This window comes from Rhynchophorus ferrugineus, unplaced genomic scaffold, assembly GCF_030347505.1.
Source record: "Rhynchophorus ferrugineus isolate W39M unplaced genomic scaffold, kcgeb_rfMv2 rfM1, whole genome shotgun sequence".
Classification (NCBI taxonomy): domain Eukaryota; kingdom Metazoa; phylum Arthropoda; class Insecta; order Coleoptera; family Curculionidae; genus Rhynchophorus; species Rhynchophorus ferrugineus.
The window spans coordinates 92125324-92147140 of record NW_027472580.1 but is presented as its reverse complement, the minus strand read 5'-3'; positions in this window follow the sequence as shown (position 1 = coordinate 92147140).

The following is a 21817-nucleotide window of genomic DNA, read 5'->3' as shown; positions in this document are numbered from 1 at the left end:
ATATAATTATCTTAATAGATTACTGTCGGATTTCGACTATCGAGTAATCTCTAGTAATAAAAAATCACCTATAAATGAAATATACGACAAAATATCTCTTTGTCTATATCTGAAATATTTATAAATATATCAATTTATCAAACCACGTATATATTAAAGAGTAAGCAAGATGCATACACATCGATGAATAAAAAAAGAGGAAACATCTCTGATCCCCTCGCTTTCCCGGCTTCTTTTTTCCTGCAAATATTTTCCCTCCAGGCCCGACCGACGTATAAGAGAAAAACACAGTCCCATAAAAGCTTCAGCGTTACCAAATTTATTTTCATAATTTTATTATTTAATTTGTTTTTATATTTTTGTCGTTTTTTAATGTAAAGTAAGGGCGGAGTGTAGGGGCAGTTTTATAGACTTTAAAAGTGGATTGTTTGCTCTTTTTCGGAATTTTATTTGCCCTATAAATGTTGTTGATTTGTTGTTTCGGTTGCTTGTCAATTTTGTTATTGTTTAATATTGAAGCATTTGTAGACATCTAACTTGGAAGCAGTAAAAGAAATTTATAAGGGTTAATAATTTTTAATAGTTTTTGTTATAACTTTAAGCTGTTTCCTTTTTTACTTTACTTGGAATAACTATTATTTATGCAAAAAAAACATATTTAAAAGAAAAATCGCTAGACAAATATTGCAATTTTAAATACGCTCTAATTTTGTAACATAAATGTTTCACACTATTAATACACAATGTAACACAACTATTACATAAAAGTACTATTTTTTCGTTACATTTTAGAGTCTTCTTTTTACCAACTAGAGTTTATCTGGATTCGACCTACTGTTGAACGTGGACTCTGAACCACGGTCCTCGGCATTAAGCCCACCAACTGGCGATTGATCAGCTTGTATATCTTTGGGGTGATATCATCCGGTCTTACCCCGCCTGCTTACTGGCGTGACTGGGATAGTTTTCCTTATGGGATTTTGCACTCTTGCCTAAGGAGAATCACAATTAACAATAGGAGGATCGTCTTTAAACCTAATTATTGAACCGAATAACATTGTGGATCAAATTTGATATTATATTGCATTGGTTTTGTATGAGTTCCTAATAATTTAATAAACTAAGTTAAGAAAACATCTACAATAAAATTAAGCAATTTTGTTTGAGTTATGTTTATTATGAGGCGAATAAAAATAATCTTTTGGTGTACCTAATGTTTTCCCCTCCGTGTACATATACAAGTATAGTTATGCCTTAGGTACAGTGGGACGCTTGATTCCAATAAAGTTATTTTCACTGTTTTCAAATGTTTAGGGAGTGCATTATTACGAATTCTGACGAATCTGTAAGTGAATGTAGTAATAACTAACAGCTTTAAAATCACAGTTTCATTGGTTATCGGCCAAGAAACAGAAGTTTCCTGTGGCGAATAGTCACAATAAAGAGTTGATCAACTGTGATAATCACAGGAGAAAAAAGTCATTGCTGTGCATATTGTGAAATCAACAAGGCATTGGTAGTGAGCTGCCAAAGTCGATTGAAACTGTCACAACAGATGTCTACCGGCGTCAGTTAAGTAAATTTAACGACATATTGTTGCTAAAAAGAACAGCAATACCGAATAACACACGTAAAGGCATAATATTGCATCCCAACGCTCAGATAGGCGCTGCGAAAATTGTGAATAGTTCCGTTCCGAAATTGAGTCCGTTTCTGGAATAGGAGTCTCGGATGTAACTAGAATACTCACCAGACATACTACGTTCTTATTACGATTTGTTCACATCTTCTCGCCATGGCTTGACTGACAAATGGTTTGGAGCTAGCTGTACGAAAATGGAATGAGGAATAAGTCTCTGCCCAATCAATGTTGCTAAAAAGTTGTGAGAATGTAAAGTAGGAAATAATTCGAAATATTTTCATTAATACATATTGTATCAATTTTTCTTAATAAATTGTCTTTTTAATAAAAGCTTTTTCAAAGTGATCAGAATATATGCAAGCATCTAATATTAGTGCATTTAAGGATTTTTCTACTTTCAGTATAATAGCACTGGTTTCAGATCAGTGTTATTACTGCAGTGTTGAAACAGATCATACAAACTTCTTATAAGATATCGGACTTAGTGCCATTTGAATTTTACTTGTTCAAATTGATGCAACATTAAGAGCCCGACATATTCGAATGACGAATGCTGTAGAAGCGCGAAAATAAGGATATTATCTAGTGCTGGAAACTAACAACTGAAATCGACTATCGACTGTTTAGTAATTGACTACTTTTACTATCGACTGCTTCAGTCTCTATTTTTGGTTCGAATGATTTTACTTCTTTTACCAGTGACTGTTTCAGTCGTCTGTTTTACTATTAGTAGCTATTTACTATCGACTGTTTCAGTCGTGTACTTTTAGTTAGTATTTTTGGTTGTAGGAGTTTCATTCGACTGATTTTTAACGTTCTGGCTCTGTTATCCTAGCCGCGACCTTGACAAAAATGTACTCAATTTACGCTTACTGAGATTTATATGTATTATTTATATGTATACAGTTTTATGATTTTTTGGTAATTTCTTTGCAAATAACAATATACTGTATATTAATATAGCAGCATTTTGAAACGATATTGGTAAAAAAATTTAAATTGTGAATGATAAATAGTAATATACTTTTGACTGTTTTTATGACAATAATAGGTAATATTTCGATTACTCTCTCGATTTTTGTTAAAAAATATTTCAGTTCAATAATAAATAAAGCACTTACTTTAATTTAAAAAAGCTCTAGTAGTTATTGTGAAAGTTAGTACGTGAAGGAATTTATACATCACCGTCTCGCTTATACTACCGTTGGAAAATATAAGAACATATAAAATGAACTGTTCCAAGCAACTATCTCCGTCCTTCCTCTCTGACAATTTATACACGAAAGCGTTCGTGCCTCTTCGTCTAACATCACGAATTGAAAAAAACAGTCGAACCGTGGTTTTGACTGAAAATATAATTACTATTTTCAGTATCTAGTTTTTTAACTTTCAACTGTTTCGCGACTATCAACTGTTTCGACTGTTTTCAGTCGATAGTTCTCAACGCTAATATTATCTAAGTTAATATTATTCTAACGATACAGTACAAAGTAAGAACCTTTTTAAATTCTTGGTCCCAACGTCATGCCAGTTACGATGCTTTTTCTTTCTCCTAATACTCCAATGGAAAGTCCCTATATATCTGATATAATAACACTGGTCACATAATGCTCCTGGATCATTATATTCGAATTTTGTCTCGACGTATGCAGACGCACACACACACAAAACGTCGACCTACGTATATTTTTTCTCCGTTAGTTCGAGTCCGTTCCGGGACCGACCCTTAACAAATGGCAGTTTTAAGGGGACTTTGGGCGAATACCCTGACATTATGGGGCACTTCATTAAGGGTAATTGCCTGAGATCGCGACCGAGACAAGGGTGAAAGATATATCGTTCGGATTTTTTGCCGGTGAAAGGAGTCTGAATTGAATTAGCGGTCGCCATTTGGGGTGCGCCAGTTTCTGAGTGCGGGTTGATGGAGAAAAAACGACAAATGGGCCGCAGTTTATAAATATACTTCTTATATTTCTTAATTAATGCCGAAATTCGGTGACTGTGAGCCGAATTTGCTTTATCTGTTTTTTATTCATCATTCCTTCTCGTTTCTGAATAGCTATGAAACTAACTCTGGTATGGTAAGCACAGTTTAATCAATATTGAGTCAACTTTATGTATAAGAAAATGATGTCTTGATCAATATACTGATATTTAACTTAAAATAATTTTCTCTTAGGTAACAGGTCAATTGAAAAGTTCCCGACCTATCATAGTAAAACACTTATTTTTTTGGCAAAACTAGCTTTTTTTTAAGTGTGATGCACTGATTATAGCGACTCTCCAACATTTCGATACCATCTTGTGGTACGATTTGTCCTTTGTTTCAAAATAGGTCTCAGTATCGGGGATCACCTCTTCATTCGACGGAAATTTCTTCCCAGCGAGCACTCTTTTGAGATCCGAGAACAGTAAATAGTCTCTGGGGTGAGAGGGTGACAGATCTGGAGAATACGGATGGATTTTTGCCATCGATTTCACTAACTTATCATACGGCGCATTGTCTTGGTGAAGCACTTTGTTTTTCTGTAAATGCGGCCGTTTTTCGTCGATTTCGTCCTTCAAACGATCCATTAACGCTCTGTTATAGTATCCCAAAATACAGACGCCATAACCTTGCCAAACCGTTGCGTTTTTCCATGCTTTGGAGCGGGTTCATCGTATGCAGTACACTCGGATGACTGTTGATTGAACTTCGGAGTGAAATTATAGAGCCATGTTTCATCCATTATCACATACAGACGCAAAAATTTGAGTTTGTTACGCTTGATCATCTTTAAATGCTGCTCCGAATCATCAACTCATCCTTGTTTTTGGTCAAAAGTGAGCTCGCGCGGCACCCACTTTACACAGAGCTTTCTCGCACCCAAATATTCGTGAATAATATTATGTACACGTTCAGTTAATATCTTTAAAGTCTCTGCTATTTCATTCAATTACACTACGTCCACTCCATTCACCGTCTTCGGTGCCCCTTTCACCACGTCTAAACTTAGTATACCAATCCTTGATTGTTGATTTTCCTGGGGAAGTGTCCAGAAACTCGGCATCAAGCCAAGTTTTTGCTTCAACCGTATTTTTCCCTTCAAAAAGCAATATTTTATCAACATGACAATTTTATACATTTTTTTCACAATAACCAAAGTTGCTACACTCGAAATGCTATAATACACAAACTTAGGGCTAACTAAAAACATATGGATTTAATTCTAGTAGCGCCATCTATGTGTTAGGCTGGGGACTCTTCAATTGACATACAAAATTTTACATTGTAAGAAATTAGGAATAGAAGGAAATACTTCATCAGATTTAACATATATATTACAATCCTTATTTAAATAATTTCTGCAAAGAAAGATGATTATCACAAGAGAGTCGACAATAAAGGACCCCATCGTGCCTGTTGATTGTTTGGAAATGTTCATGCGGATTTATTATAAACTTGCTTAACAGATTTCTTAGCCACGCGTTATTTACGGGAGCTAAGAGTTGATATTATCTTTGCAAACATTTTTTAAAGTAATATAATTATTTATTATTTAATATTGAATTATTATCTCAAACTCAAACAGAGCGATAGTCAAATTTACGCAGCTGGTGGATGTGTACACGCTATTATGCTTATATTATTTTTCAAGATATTAATTATAAGAAGTTAGCAGAAATGTGAACTCATGAGTTCGGAAAAAAAACTCTTGAATCGACACAAATCGAAAAATTACTTAAAAACTAATAACCTAAAAAAGGAATGCTAAGGTAACAGTTAGAAAACTATTAGATTAATTGATTTGATTAACTGGAAAGTATGAAAAATGATTTCTGATAATGAACGAGCAAATGCTAATATACAATAATTATCTGAGCCCATAAGGAAGCTCACAAAAATAAGCACGTAATCCGTACAGTTTTACAGCACTCAAGCAAATCTGATGTAAAATATCAGGATAAAACCATGGAAATATCAAAATAAATATTTTATTGATATTGTTTGTGTGTATCTTATTTAGATTGCTTTTTTGTTTGTTTCCTACCGTTTATTGCAAAAGAATTGTTATACGCTATACTATTTCAGTTTTTGTACACTATTTATTTGTTCGGAAAATTATATAAACCGAAATAAATAATAAATCACAAAACTTCTTATGTTATGAAAATATTTCGTATTTTTCATTAACTACTTTTTGTATTTAGAATATCCTAAATTGGGATTTCATTTAAACTTCTACTAATTCTTAACTAGCGACCCGCCCCGGCTTCGCACGGGTGCAATACTGATACTAAATTAAATACACTACAGAAAAAATATGAACGTTGTATATAATAACACAGCGGCCCGCTCCGACTTTGCACGGGCATAAAATATATATGCCTATGTCACTCAATGAAAACATGATTAAAATCGATCCAGTATTTTTGGTTCATTCATTACTGCCCTTGGCCTGCACGCATTAAATTTGGAGTAAAACAATTCCTCTTCCCCTATACTTACTATGAAGATTTCCTGCTATCTTTGGAATATCTAAATTCATACAATTTTTATTACATTACACATTTTTAAACGCAAATTTTAAATTTGTAATATCTCCGAAAATATTTGTTTAATTTACATGCTGTAAGGAACCATATTGATCTATATTAATTGCACACTGTATTTAAGGTACTTAATTCGATAAGGATTAATGCCGTATTGCTTAAAATAGCTTCGTAAATAAGCCATTTTCTTACGTAAAAAGTAAACAATAAAAATGGTTAATGTGGGTTATCCCTAAAAGATAAACATATACCATCGGGGACTTTTTTGTAAACCTTTTTATGGTGTACAATACTGTAGTACATTAATTTGATCTAACTCGTAGGGTTAGGCAGCGTTTTTGCTAATTGCTAAATAAGCCTTAAAAAATAGGTTAATTTACGACATCACGTTAGAAACCTCTAAAATTAGCAATGTTGCCTTAGTATATTATGCATGTATTATACATATAAACCTTCCTCTTGAATCACTCTATCTATTGAAAAAAACCGCATCAAAATCCGTTGCGTAGTTTTAAAGATTTAAGCGCACGTAGGGATATAGGGACAGAAAAGGCGACTTTGTTTTATACTATGCAGTGATTCTTTATATATCTCTAAAATAAGGAAGTTACAGGTATAAAGTATGAAAATTCGACCATTTTTAATTATTAATTTTACTATAAACTTCAAAGGAATTCTGTTCCTTTATTATTTAACACAAATATCCCTAGTACCCATAGTAAATCATACCTTATAAGCTTATTTTCGAATCGCGTACAGCCAATTTTCTCTACTAAATAATAAATAATTATATCAATATAATTACCTCAACAAAATTTGGTATATATAAAATAAAACTAAAAATTACTTTCTAGCCACAACTCTCGTATACAACACGTGGCTGTGAAAACTGTCATGCTAGTTTAGAGTAAATGCCTATGAACAGTTCTGACCTATCAACACATGTGTCACAAATCATGTGTCCTCGACATTCCAAAAGTAAATGAAGCCGAGGGTGGAAATGGTAGACTAATCCGGTATAATTATGGATTGCTAACGATATATTTTTCTTTATATGTTTATGCATATTTCTTTAAATTATTAAGAAGAAAGAAAAATCGACACAATATAGGTTAATTCCAATTAACATTATCAGATATTTCTGGAAATATGATGTTACATTGTCGAAAGGACGGTTTGTTTGGCAGCAAACCACCTTCAAGCTTCTTCAGCATTTCAAAACCATGTGACAGCCAAGCCATGCGACATTAATCTCAACAAGTGGTAATCAGAAAGCGCTATGTCTGGCGTGCACGCTTGATGCTATAGATATTTCTATACAATGCAAGAAAACTCTTGCAGAGTTTGACCGAGCCTTGTCATGCAAAATGCTTGTCATTCAATTCAACAATAAGTCACTAAATTTTTCCTATGTCATCGAAAGACATCTGTAGTTACTATATATAATACACTACAGCCTGGTGATCCTGTCATAAGTTCAGCAAGATCCTATGACCATACATATTACGCTTCGGTGTCACGTGTATGGCTTTCTTAGACCAACCAATGATTCTTTAATCTTGGGATCGACTTAGCAAATCAATTTTTCATTGACCAGTCACAATATACAATAGAAAACTCTTCTCTTCGCCTAGCAAGCAATGAAACTGCGATGTTGAAACGTTTCAAAATGGAAATGGAAACTTTTTAACCATTTGTTTCTTCGAGTGCAATTCAGCTGTCCATTTCTTCATCAACGAAAGTAATAAAAGTCAAAATAGCTATTTTGAGCGATTATTATCTGTATACACTGCTGGAGGAAAGCTTATTTTATGTCAAAAGGGACGTCAAAACCATCTAATTCACCAAGAAACTTTAGTTAGGTTTTGTAAACAGATTTTACAATTATACCATAAATTTTCACCAGTAAATATCCCTCAATAAATTAATTTATATATATTATATATTATATATATATATATATATATATTATATATATTATATATATATATATATATATATATATATATATATATATAATTTTTAATTATTTTATCTGTAAGTTAGATAGAAATTATAGGAAAAGTCATATTAAAGGTGTAAAAAGAAGCAAAATAAATTAGTTATATTATATTAAGTCATGTAATAGTGATAAATATTTAAATTGTTGGTAAAGTGCAGTTGTAGAAAAGTTGAACGAACCAATAATAAATAAGGTACTCATATAACGTAATAAAATCCACTGACACACAAGACCAGAACAGAGTATGGAACAAACTCTTGTTCCATTTCCATCTAGAAATATAATAAAGCTTTACGAGCTTCCTTTGCATAGAGATAATTAATTAATTTACACAGCTAATAATAATAAAACGTTCTTAAAATATTAGACCATTAAAAGGAAAAACAGAATATAAAATGTATATTGCCAGTAAAAAGCAACCAATAAAATAAAGTGTACTTTTTCAAAGTCCATAAAATGTGGAGAGTATTCTCCAGTTTTATGTTTATTATAAAGTATCAAGTGGAGGGTAAAGAGGGAACAAGCTGAAGAAAACTGAATGAAATATGGGATTCAAATAAAAATAATATTTGTTAAACTATTCCAATGAAATTAATATTTGAAAGAAATTTTATATGAATTATCTTGTTGAATTGAAAGTTGAGTGATATTGAGCATTAGAATGTTCCAAGATCACTGTACCGCGTTTTTGTTTTTATAATGGACATTGCTATGTTCCATAATGGTTTAGTTTGGTTTAGTCAGCTTAGTTTTATCAATTTTAACTTTGAATTGAAGCATTGTCGAATTTATTACACAGTTCTCTTGCTCAAATTTATTAAACTTCTATTGTCTTCGTTTTCTGTATAAAAATAATGATGATTCTACTTCTAACTTTAATACTTCTAGCTGATTATTAAATGTGATTTTGATACACTTGAAAGAGTAGACAAATTAATGAAGATATCTACAGCTACATTGTCCAAACAAATATAGTAACATAATTATATACAAAAGTTATCTATGATCAGTTGCGGAATACTGAAAATAAAGAAGAGTAATAATTTGCAAAAACAAATGAATTCCTGGCAGTTGAACAGCTGAATGATGCTAATATTTAAATAATCGGAAAGTTTTCGAATGCGAAATCCACTTGTAGTTATCTGATGAATGCTAACATATCTTGAAACAACGAAAAGAGGTAGATTAATATCAAGCTCTTTGGAAATTTTGTACACTTTTGAAACTTTGGCTATAGTTCAATCTAATATTTACAATTTTGAAGCATTTTAAATGTTATGTATAAAGCAAATTCTGTCTCTTATACTAAGATTTTATTAAAATTGAAGTTACAATGCTTAATGAACTATGGCAAAGTCAATTTATTGCATAGAAGACAAAGCGATGTGACGTATAACGTGATTATATTATAAGGGTTTCAATTAAGTAAATATGTGATCGGCTCGGCAGTATTGCCTACACAGTCACATAAAATAAAGTAGTGTTCAAGTAAATTAAACATTTTAATTTAAACAAAATTAGGGAAATAAAAAGGCAGTTTACTTTTGAAATAATTTAGTTAACTGCATTCTACTTACTTATCACGAGATGAAATCCTTTATCAAGAAATGAAGACGAGTTAGTGAAATGGATATCAGTCCGCAGTTACTCGAACCATTTCTTAACATTGTTAATGGAGTTTAAGTCAAAATATCGCAATTTAACGTTACCGAAGATAGATTGAAGATGTTCTTAGTTTCCTAGCTACAAAGTAGTGGAAATTGGAAACAGAAATGTAAGTCGGTTTATCCCAGGCACAAGAATCATAGTTCAGAGTGTGAAACCACTAAAAATAAATTGAAGTTGTTGTTAGTTAACTTAGTGTACTATAATTTAGACATAAGGAATTGCGTTTTGGTTAAGCAATGTTTGAATTATTACATATTTGGATCTATAGTTTTCCGATCTAAAATGACAGGTACAAACATTCCTATACGTATATGGGAGCTTAAGGGAAATTTCCTTAAATTTACAACTGTCTACATTGGGATAGAGAAGGTTTTTCTGGAATATATTGCACGATATTTAAACCTTCCTATCCCGGAACATAACACTTTTTTTAACATTGATTTTGCAAATCAATTTTACCTTAAATGTTATAAAACTGACCTTATCAGTTAATATAATCAGTTTAATAGGAAATACTGTCTACCAGTCATATTCACCAGATATTATCTCTTCCGAAAAATTCGAATGGAACTCTTGGATACTATATGAGACTGCATACTAGAAGAAGAATTTAAATAATATCAAAAATAATAATAATAACAATATTAATAAAAGTATTAATAAAATATTATTTTAACTACTACCAATTTACTTTGAAGTCGGTGTCGAACCGAAACAGTTATATTAGTTTAGGTTTGTTTTGTTGGTAATTTAATATTTTGCATATGTCACAACATTCTAGTAGTATTATTGTATTATTTCGGCTCGGCACTGACTTCAAAGTGATAAGTTGGCTTTTGATTATTTTTATTAAGTTACTACAACGACTATTATGTAGATATTTTATTCTAATATTTTTTTGTTAAAAAATTATAAGTTTGATTACTTTTTATTTAATTTTTAGTGAGTTCCTTATTTATTTTTTGAAGTCGGTTCAATTTTTTTTGTTAGAAATATTTTATTTTTCTCTTTTTAGTGTTAGATATTTACACTCAATAAATTACGCAGTTATATTATTTAATATTACAATGGGTAGGCTAAGTAAAATTGCAGCCTTTATGGGGAAAAATAGGAACAAACAATGATTGAAAATAAGGAGCGCATTAGAACTCGGGGTCCGCTAACTAGCCTAGATTATTTGATAAATGTTATAACTAAACAGCAACAAAAAGTGATTGCCGGTTGTGAGCTAAACATTTCAACCATTACACCATAGAAACAGTTTTCTACAATATTTGTAGGTCTCATATGTTATAGTTAGTGCTTAAAAAGTCAACTGAATGGGTTTTGTACTGAAGGACTTCCGATATTCCGTCATCAGCTCAGCAATAACATTATGCCCAAATATCTGAATATTTTAGATAAAAATATGTGAAAAATTTCTACGTGTCTTTGAAATTTGAGCGTCTTCCTCGATTTCTCCCTCTTCCCTCAACTGATACTGATTTGGATCCATAATTGGCGAAGAAATCGGCGAACATATATTAAAAATATATATACAGCCGAACATAAAACGTCCTCCTTTTTCGAAGTCGGTTAATAAAATAGTAATAACAGTATTAATGCAAAATTCACCTAGATGATTAGGTAATTAAGAAAGAAAAACCATATAATCGTCTCATTGCCTCTGTGTGTCACCGTTTTTTAAGTACACCATTTCTGAAACAACTGTGTGACCAAAATACCGCACGTTACGCTCGAAATCTCTCCATTTATAGTTGTAGATTGAAAATTATAAACCACGCGATGAGCCTGTTATGTCGGACTATGAATTATTACCTGTTAAGGTTTAACTACACAACTTTAATGGATGTTGAGCGAGTTTTTTCCCGTCCTTCCGGAGCAGTAAAAATGAAATAACACGGTCTAATTATTTTTGCAGTTTGCGCATCGGTTCCAGGCGGTACATAGCTCATAGTCGTACGGATCATCAATCAATGTTATTAAATTGAATTTAAGCCGGCCATACTTTCGTGCATTTTACATTGTTGCGAGCCGAGCGTTATGAAAATATCTTGTAGATGTTTTTTTCACGGGCATTATCAATTCAATCTCGGGGGACTTATAACTTTGTAATGTTTACCTTGGTTATATTGTGATGAAATGCGTAGATTGTATTGTGTTATTTCTTCGGAATTTTTATGTGGTCTTTCCTTTTTTTCCTCGAACTTCTTCATTAATTAGCAAACTCATTATTGTTCTTGTTTTAAATATAACTAAATTATATCAATTAGCTTTTCGTAAAACTCTAAATGTGCTATTATGAATGTTGTAGTTTCAATAACTAAAAACTATCTAAGAACTAAAATTTACTGTTTTTTTTTCTGTTCGGGTCTAAAACCAGGTGATGGAATCCACCATCATCATTTATCATCATTCCCACATCATCAAATCAAAAATACTAACATTACCTTTTACGATCCTTCTAAAGACATTTTAATATCACTGGATTTCTCCTTTTTTTGTTTTGTTAATACCTGTATACATCTTTCTTAATAAAACTACATCACTGCATTCTCCTTAATACATTTTCCACATCTGCTAAACAGGTACTGTTCTTTCTCTCCTAACAATTTTAACCAAATGCTCATGTATATTCTAAACAATTACACACATACATGTTCACATAAATGTTTTACACTTTACGATAAAATTTCCTACAGATATCATATATTAATTATATTCCTTTACTTCACTTGTTTCCATTTTAATCACCCTTATAAGTCTTAGAAATCGGCAGCATTGAATTATATCATATTCAGAAAGTTTTATTCAAGTGAATTAGTGAGCTGTTAATTTCCAATCTATCTAATAGTTGTTCACAATTCCATCGTTTGTCAATTTCTTCTTTAATGTGTTTTATCGAGTTTTTCCAACCCGAAGGTATTAATAATCATTCCTGTATTCAGCACGAAGTACAATATATCTGCAACGAATTATGAATAAATGTTATGGCTAATAAACCCAATTTTTTTTTCAATTTTTTTTTGACACAACACTATTGTTATTATTATTTTGCCAGGGGTGACCGTTAGGTATATTGATCCCATTCTGAAATATCCATGTATTATCTAAATACATAAATTGAAATACCAAGTAATTACTTGGTATTTCGTTCATTTAAAAATTGTAGCATTTTAAGGGCAATGTCCATTTTGCAAGTTCCATTTGACTTCTTCTACACTTTTCAGACTAACAGTTTCCTTTGATATAATTGTATTAAATTATGTTTGTATTAAATAACTACTGAGAACTACTTTTTATACATTTCATATATCTAATCTCTGATAAAGCCAAAAATTTTTGGTCGGTGAATTCAAGATTATAATTTTCATTCTTTGAGGTATTTTAATGACCATGCCCATATTAATATTCAGTGCAGCTGCAACACGCTAACAAGATTTTCAATAAAATCCGCAGCATATTAATATTTAGCAGTAAGTTACTACTGACAAGACAAGACAGTTTTTACAGACAAGAGGATGGAGACCCCCATTATCTCGTTCTTGTTCAAAGTAACTTGTTAGAAACGCAATCTGTTATGTCTGGTCTAGGAATTTTTAATCAGAGTAATAATAAGCAGCGATTTGAAAATTATCAAAACAAGCAAAGCATTAATATGTTGTTTGTCGTTTTATAACCCCTTATCGCTATTGTTTCGAAGAATTTTGCATACTTTTGATAACCGGACGACTTTGACAGGCTAGTTCGGTTAAACGTTCAAACTTATCCGAATAAAATGAGAAGAAAATTATTGTCTGCTTTTAATGCGAATTTACAATTTGCCGCAGGCAATATATTAAACATCTTGATGACGTATGTACAAAAAAACTTCGGATAGACTATATTAGGTAGGAGGACGTAGTGAATTATTTTTTGACATAACATAGACTAATTGAGTAAGATATACCTATTATATTAGCTAGAGATTAAATATCAGAGCTGCTTGCATATATTTTGATCAGCGATATTTATTAATGAGAATGTAAAATGTGAATATAATCAACCTAACCTAAGTATTAAATGATAGTGTTTCGTTATTGCCCTAAGTAAGATAATAGTTTTTCATTTAGTGTTATTAAGTAATTCATTCTATACAGACGCTAATCATTGAACGCTCAGAGTCAAAAGTCGTGATGTGCTTTCAAGACACCAAAAAAGTGATAATATGGATGGATGATTGGATCGCTGCCAATCAAATATCATTCTCTCGACTAAGTGACGTCATGTTAAAATAATGATTAATATTTTAATTAATATATATTGTACCAATTTGTATTAATGCATTTATTAATAGAGAAAAGGGTCAGTGATCTTCCCGTTGGCAATAAGTATTATTGAATGATTTCAGTTATATAATATAATATAACTATCATGATAAGTAGTAGATCACCTCAGTAAATGATATCTATATTAGATTTGCTAGTACTACTCCATAGTTCAATACCATAGGTCCAAATGGGCCTAAGTATTGACGTATACAGCAAAACCTTGTTATATAATGACAATTTAGATTTACGCCCTATCAGCCAGTACATTTGGTTTAGTCTAAACCCAAGCTGTGTTTTGTAACTATATGTTTTTTCCATGTCAAATGCCGATCGAAATGCATTTCCAGATATTTAACGTTATGTGCTTGCGGAAGTTCATGTTTATTCAATTTGAATGAGTGGCATGTTATTTTACAAACGGTGTATGTTACATGTTATATGTAGATTTTGTCTTTTTTGCTTTGATACGCCACGTTTTCAACCACAATTCGACTTTGTTAAGATGAAGTTGGAGGTTTCTTGTGGCTGATATTGGATACTCGTGTGATGATAAAACCGCTATATCGTCAGCATATGTTCCAACAGTAGTGTTTCTTGAGGTCGGTAGGTCAGCTGTATACAATAGATATAACAATGGACTGCCCTGCGGAACACCCGAATATATTGGATGTAGGTCAGTGTATTGGTCACCCTGTTTGACAATAAAATGTTTGTCTGTGAGGCACAATTTCAGCAGTTGAAAGTGCGTATGGGGCAAAAGCTTTTTCAATTTAACATGCAGTCCAGTGTGCCACACCTTGTCAACACCTTGTCGGAACAATATTTTTTATCGTTTAAGTTTATGTTAATTTGGTTGATTAATCTATGTATTTGTTCTATTGTTCCGTGTTTATTACGAAGAATTAAGAATTAATAGCCTGGAATAATAATTATATCATTTGCGATAATTTTGATTCTCTAAATCTATAATTTTTCGAAAAGTTTAGAGATCGCAGGTAACAGGAATCATAACCATTTGAGTCAGTTTCCAAGTCCTAGGAAAGTAATTAAGTCTTAGTATACCACTAAATATGAAAGCTGTTAATTTGATGCAGTTTCCTGACAGCTCCTTTAAGATTCTTCCAGTTATTATGTCACGACCAGGAGTATTTTGAGAATTAATTTCTTTACGTATTGTTTGTTTTATCCCCTTAGTAGTAAATTTCTCACGTAGCAGATTCATTTGAAATAGTTTTTTAACTCAACTAAGTACGGATTAAATACTGTCTTTAAATGTTTAGAGAGAACTTTCGCTTTATCTTTATGATTCCTAGCCCAGGTATTGTTGTCAATTTTAATAGGTGGATTATGTTGTTGAGGTTTTTCAATTTTTTTGTTTACTTTCCAGAGATAATATTCCGTTGCATCAGCTGGCGTTAAGTTTTCTAAATAGTTTTGTATTCCTTGATTATGTTCCTTGATTATTAGCTTTTTCAGCTCTTTTGTGGCCTTGTTGAATTTTCTCTTGTTTTCTTCTGTTATGATTTGTTAGCAGGTCTCTAAAAGTTTTCTCTTTTCGGCAATTTTTTGTTTAATATAAGTAATAAGTAAATAAGATATTATATCTTAGTAACCTGTAACTTCTGGTCTCCTTAAAACTCCCCAAATATATCTTCATTCAGTACGAAGACGCTGTACCGAATAACGATTAATTTCGACTGATTAATATAGAGGTTCTACTATCTGTCCTTCTATTATGTGCAATTAGTGAAAACGACATAATTTCGTCAGAACCTGTTAAAGCTGCAGTCAACATTTTAATATATATCACTTACTAACCTCTTGTTAGTATCAGTTTTGATATTTTGGAAGCCGGATTTCAATACTCTTGGTAAAGCAAGTCCTGGTCTACCAAGGAAGTTATAAAATAAAATCGTCATAGGGCGTAGGGCAAGAATTATTGATCCAAATGTTTTATGAAGAGATAATGAAGATTTTCATATAATTTAATCATTGAAACCATTCCTAATAAATATTTTTATCAATACATATATTGCTAGCTAGGAATATTATAGAGTTACTTCCCTAATTTTACTTTAAGTTACACTGACGATAGTAAATCTGCGACAATTACTGTAATCTTGCTGATGCAATCATTGCAAAAACCTTTCCTGACAATGCCCCCCCCCCTCCCCCCCAGCACTATGACGCACATTTTCCTACAAGCTCCCGATCTCCCGTCACTTACGTTCGAGCCAGGAAAGCAATTAAGCCGAAAGCCGACCCGTACCGCTAACCCCCGCGCCACCCTCACGCCCCCGCGGCCTCGTCCGACGATTCATTGTTTCTTAAAACAAATAACGATGCAGAATGGTTGTAATGATGTTACGTTAAACGCTCCGTCCCGGCGTGAGACGAATGTAAATTGCTCGTTCGACATAATTGGAAAAAAACCCCCCTGCCAGACGGCGAATGGTGAAAAAGAGTTTGAAATTGCGTCCGCTGACGTGTTCCGTGTTAAATTCAATTTGAGGTGGGTTGTTTGTTCCGACTAGTTTGGCGTACGTAATATTGTTTTTAGAATTTATTGGTTTTGCTATTACAGTTACAGAGAACTTCATTAAAAACATACTTCATTGTGGTTAGTTATTTATTATTAATCAATATATTCTAAAAGAATTTGTGCGGTAATTATATCGAGTTCCCCGCAATTGTTTTTTTTTTATCTTAAAGCCAAAGAGCTGGTAAATGTGCTTATGTGTGCATGGTCTCCACTTCAATTGCAGTTTTTATCTCTCATTCACGATACATGTCTGGCCCAATTCCCCTTTAATATAATTATTCTGTATAATATCAGAATTTTCAGATTTCATTCTACCTTATTAACAGTAACATGATATTCAAAAGCATCTTACATATTTCCATCTTGTAGAAGGACATAAAGCTGACGTCTGAGTTTTCGAACCATTTTCGAATACCGGCAGAACTCTTGGGCCAAAGAGGTGCTTTCCTAACATAATTTTTATAAAGAATATTTTTATGGAAAGGTTATTTTTAATATTTTTAAAAGTACTTAAAATGCATGCCTCTAGAACATATCCAAAATGTATTATTATTAATACTGTAGTTTGAATAGTGATAAAGTATCAATAACTAGCGACCCGCCCCGGCTTCGCACGGGTGCAATGCTGATACTAAATTAAATACACTACAGAAAAAATATGAACGTTGTATATAAAAACATAGCGGCCCGCTCCGACTTTGCACGGGCATAAAATATATATGCCTATGTCACTCAATGAAAACATGATTAAAATCGATCCAGTATTTTTGGTTCATTCATTACTGCCCTTGGCCTGCACGCATTAAATTTGGAGTAAAACAATTCCTCTTCCCCTATACTTACTATGAAGATTTCCTGCTATCTTTGGAATATCTAAATTCATACAATTTTTATTACATTACACATTTTTAAACGCATATTTTAAATTTGTAATATCTCCGAAAATATTTGTTTAATTTACATGCTGTAAGGAACCATATTGATCTATATTAATTGCACACTGTATTTAAGGTACTTAATTCGATAAGGATTAATGCCGTATTGCTTAAAATAGCTTCGTAAATAAGCCATTTTCTCACGTAAAAAGTAAACAATAAAAATGGTTAATGTGGGTTATCCCTAAAAGATAAAAATATACCATCGCGGACTTTTTTGTAGACCTTTTTATGGTGTACAATACTGTAGTACATTAATTTGATCTAACTCGTAGGGTTAGGCAGCGTTTTTGCTAATTGCTAAATAAGCCTAAAAAAATAGGTTAATTTACGACATCACGTTAGAAACCTCTAAAATTAGCAATGTTGCCTTAGTATATTATGCATGTATTATACATATAAACCTTCCTCTTGAATCACTCTATCTATTGAAAAAAACCGCATCAAAATCGGTTGCGTAGTTTTAAAGATTTAAGCGCACATAAGGATATAGGGACAGAAAAGGCGACTTTGTTTTATACTATGTAGTGATAAGATATTGGCTAACAAAACTTTTTAGAACACCATTCAGCAAATATTCCAAAAGAACCAAAAGATTATCTACATATTGGAGACTGGATGGATATTTAAAATTCTCTCTTTCCCATTCATCAACAAAAAGGAGTTTCGGTTGTAAGATTTATCAGAAGCTAAAATGAATAAATTTTGGGAGTTGATATTGATCATTGAATGTGTGATTCCAAGTATAAAATATCTAATAGTAAAAGCAAAAGGAGGCCTGGATATTATTTATAGACGTTGTCACCAAGTTTTTAGGCAATACGAAGTTCTCCAATTTATCATAGCATGATAGCAAAATTAACAACATTTATTGCATAAAACCTCATGCCTTTTTTCTTGAAAGCTCAGATGATATAAGCCAAGCATAAGGAAAACAGTTTCATTAGAACCTAACAGAATTTGAAAAATTTGATTAAAGCCACTTCATAAAAAACAACAAAAGGCGTCAACACTGAAGAACAAAATTAGTTTCGTGTACCTGTCTGAAGATGGCTTGCTAGTAGACATTTCGTCTGCCTCTGTTAGTGAGTGATTATCCTTTATCAAGTGACTAAAATTCAACTTATATACCGCCAAATTAACAAAGTGTTATTAATGGTAATTTTTACTAATGAATATGAGTATCATATATTTTTAGTCATTATTTCATTAATAATTCGATCGTTGTTTGAACATACTCATAACTTTAGTAAAGGATTTTGTAGACGAAAACGAAAATCGGAAATAATCGACGGACATCACTGAAATGAAACCTGTAAGTAAAAATAAATATATATGTAGCAAATATTCATAATATCTCTTGCTGGTATTTTTACTTACTACTGTTTCTATTCAATGATTGACTCACAGTAACCTCCAATGATTCTTTAGTCATATGCAGTTGTCTTAAATTTTAAAAACATTTTCAAGTTATTTGATATTTTTGATTTAGCTCTACTTCTAAAAGGAAGGGAGGTGTCTCATTAGAATAATTTTTGAAAGTTATAAGTATATAGAGTACACATTTTCCGACCAATTCAGTTCCGATATTGATATAGCCACTACAATTTGGCATGATTTTTGTTCTAAGAAGCTATCCTTGTAAATATAAGAAAGCAACTACCGAGAAATGCGAAGTAAGAGCAACACATCGCAGCAAAGATAATGTATGCTGTTCTCTTACTAAATCATGTCGCCTATCGGCTCATTAAACTAACATTTCTATTTCAATTTGAACTTAAACATATACCTTGCATCTCCACTGAGTAAAAATCAGTTTCATTGTGGTTTAATGTTCTTTTTGATAGACCAAAGCCTTCTTTATTCACTATATGTCAACTTCCTTGAAATTAACTGAAGAACATTTAATCAACACCTTCATTTGAGAATTAAGTTAAAAACGATATTTTAATTATTTTTATTATTTAATTAATACATTGTTACCAGTCGTTTTCGTCTAACCTACAATTTGTCTTTATGATAACTTAAATTTAGGTATATAACTGGAAGGACCCATTGGTCCTATCTCAGTCTCTGGTAAAATTATGTTCATACATGTCACTGTTGTATTTTTTAAATATATGCACTTCACTACACAACACTACACAAGATCAGATGATTTGATTCTTTAGAGTCTGTGTCCTGTTCTGGTGGTATCCAAAAACTGCAATATTTTCATGAGAATGGAGTCTTTCCTCGTGCCCCCTTGCAATTCTCTTGATTTCTTAACTAACTATGGATATCTGAAGGTCTCGATGTAAGTAATCAGTCCTATATTATTTGGGTGCGCCCACAGTACCTCTCTGGACTTTGCTCTGATAAATTGGTATTTTATTTATGTTACTCTTTGCAGAACATCCCCATAATTGAATTCCTTTTGTCCATATAGGTTTCAGTATTTCATATATAATAGCAATTTATAATGTACTGATAATTGTGATTTTCTTCGAATTAGCCTATCTTTATATGTTCCTTCCAGCGAAGTTTTGCATCAAGATTCATTCCGAGATATTTATCGTTGTTGCTTATGGAATGATAATATTATTTAATGTTATTGGTGCTTGTACGGTGTGTTTGTAGGTGAACTGCACATGTACAGATTTACTTTCATTATTTTTTATTTTCCAAGCTGTATAATAAGTGTATAATTATTTATATTGTCACTTGCCTGTTGTAATTTTCGTGAGGCTTCTGCACTATTATCTCCAACAGCTATAATCGCAGTATCACCAGCAAATGTAGCTATCGTAATATTCTCCAATTGTGGTACACCTGCTGTAGCTTCTTTAATTGCAAAGTATGCTTCTTTTTGTTTGATTCTAAACATTCTGGTTGTAATGTACGATTTTAGTAGTTCGGTGTGTTGTTTTCGTAACATTTTCTGTAGCTTATGAATAAGGCCTTCATGCCAAACCTTATCGAAGGCTTGTGCTACATCTAAGAATACAGCTGAGCATACTTTTTTACTTTTGTAGGCTTTTTCAATAACATCTATTATTCTGTGGACCTGATCAATTGTTGAATACTTATTAATAAACCCAAACTGGTGTGTTGGTATTAGGTTAATTTCCCTCTATGATGATATTTTAATAACAAAGAATATGTAGCGCCAATAGTAGAGTATCAATAAAGATTGTATTTCCAGTTTTATCTATAAAGTTGTTCAAAAATTGCTTCAAATCCCACATATTTCACAACTGGTGCACTGAGTAGTTCTCTTTTGAATTAATTTAGTTAGATGTAATTAACTCATTCATCAACAAAACATTGTGCGACAAAATTGAAGAAAAATCATTTTTACTAATTTAAACACAGACAATATCACAGTGTATCACATGACAATACAGCGTTCCTGTAATATATTGTTAGGCAGATAATTTGAAACCACACAGAATGCTAAACGTGTTTGCACATTGGGATTTTCGTTTACGACAGATAATCGCGACACAAGTAACCCCTTGTATTTCACCCCATCCTTCGTGAGATTTAATTCCTTTCATTCGCTGGGCGTGGTATTAAGGCAACGAAGACAAATATATCCAGTTTCTTCTAAGGTTACAAAGCTTATCTCCGCATGGATCCAGCAATATAACGTGCAGTATATTATTACGCACAATAACTAAAAGATTAAATTCTGTAAGCGTCGTTGATTTGAATTTTCTCGTAATCACTCGATTATAATCATAGAGTAAATAGAGATTTAACTTCATAGGCAACATTGGAGAAATGTTGTAATGTTCAATATCCAGTTTATTTAAAGGAGTATATTTTGTCTAAGTATCCAAATCAATATATTGCAGCTTAGGGCTAATTAATTTTAATAATTCCGATTTTTTTATTCTATTAAAACGGGTGAAGTTCCCTCAACGTATTTGCGAAAAAGTATTAATTAAATGTAACTTTTATTTATATTGTGTTAAAACTGAATCTTGCCTAGATAAACAATTCTGTCAAGTTTGTTTCATTGTACTGTATGTAGGTTTTTTTTATTCATTTTATTCCTAGATACTGTCATGTCGATTACGTCAAAGCAATTTTAACAGATATATTAAAGAAAAATTATTTCACACCTATCTTCACTAAACTTCTGCACCAAAATAATGTTTGTCAGTAAAAAATGTTACAAATAATTACATTTTTAATACA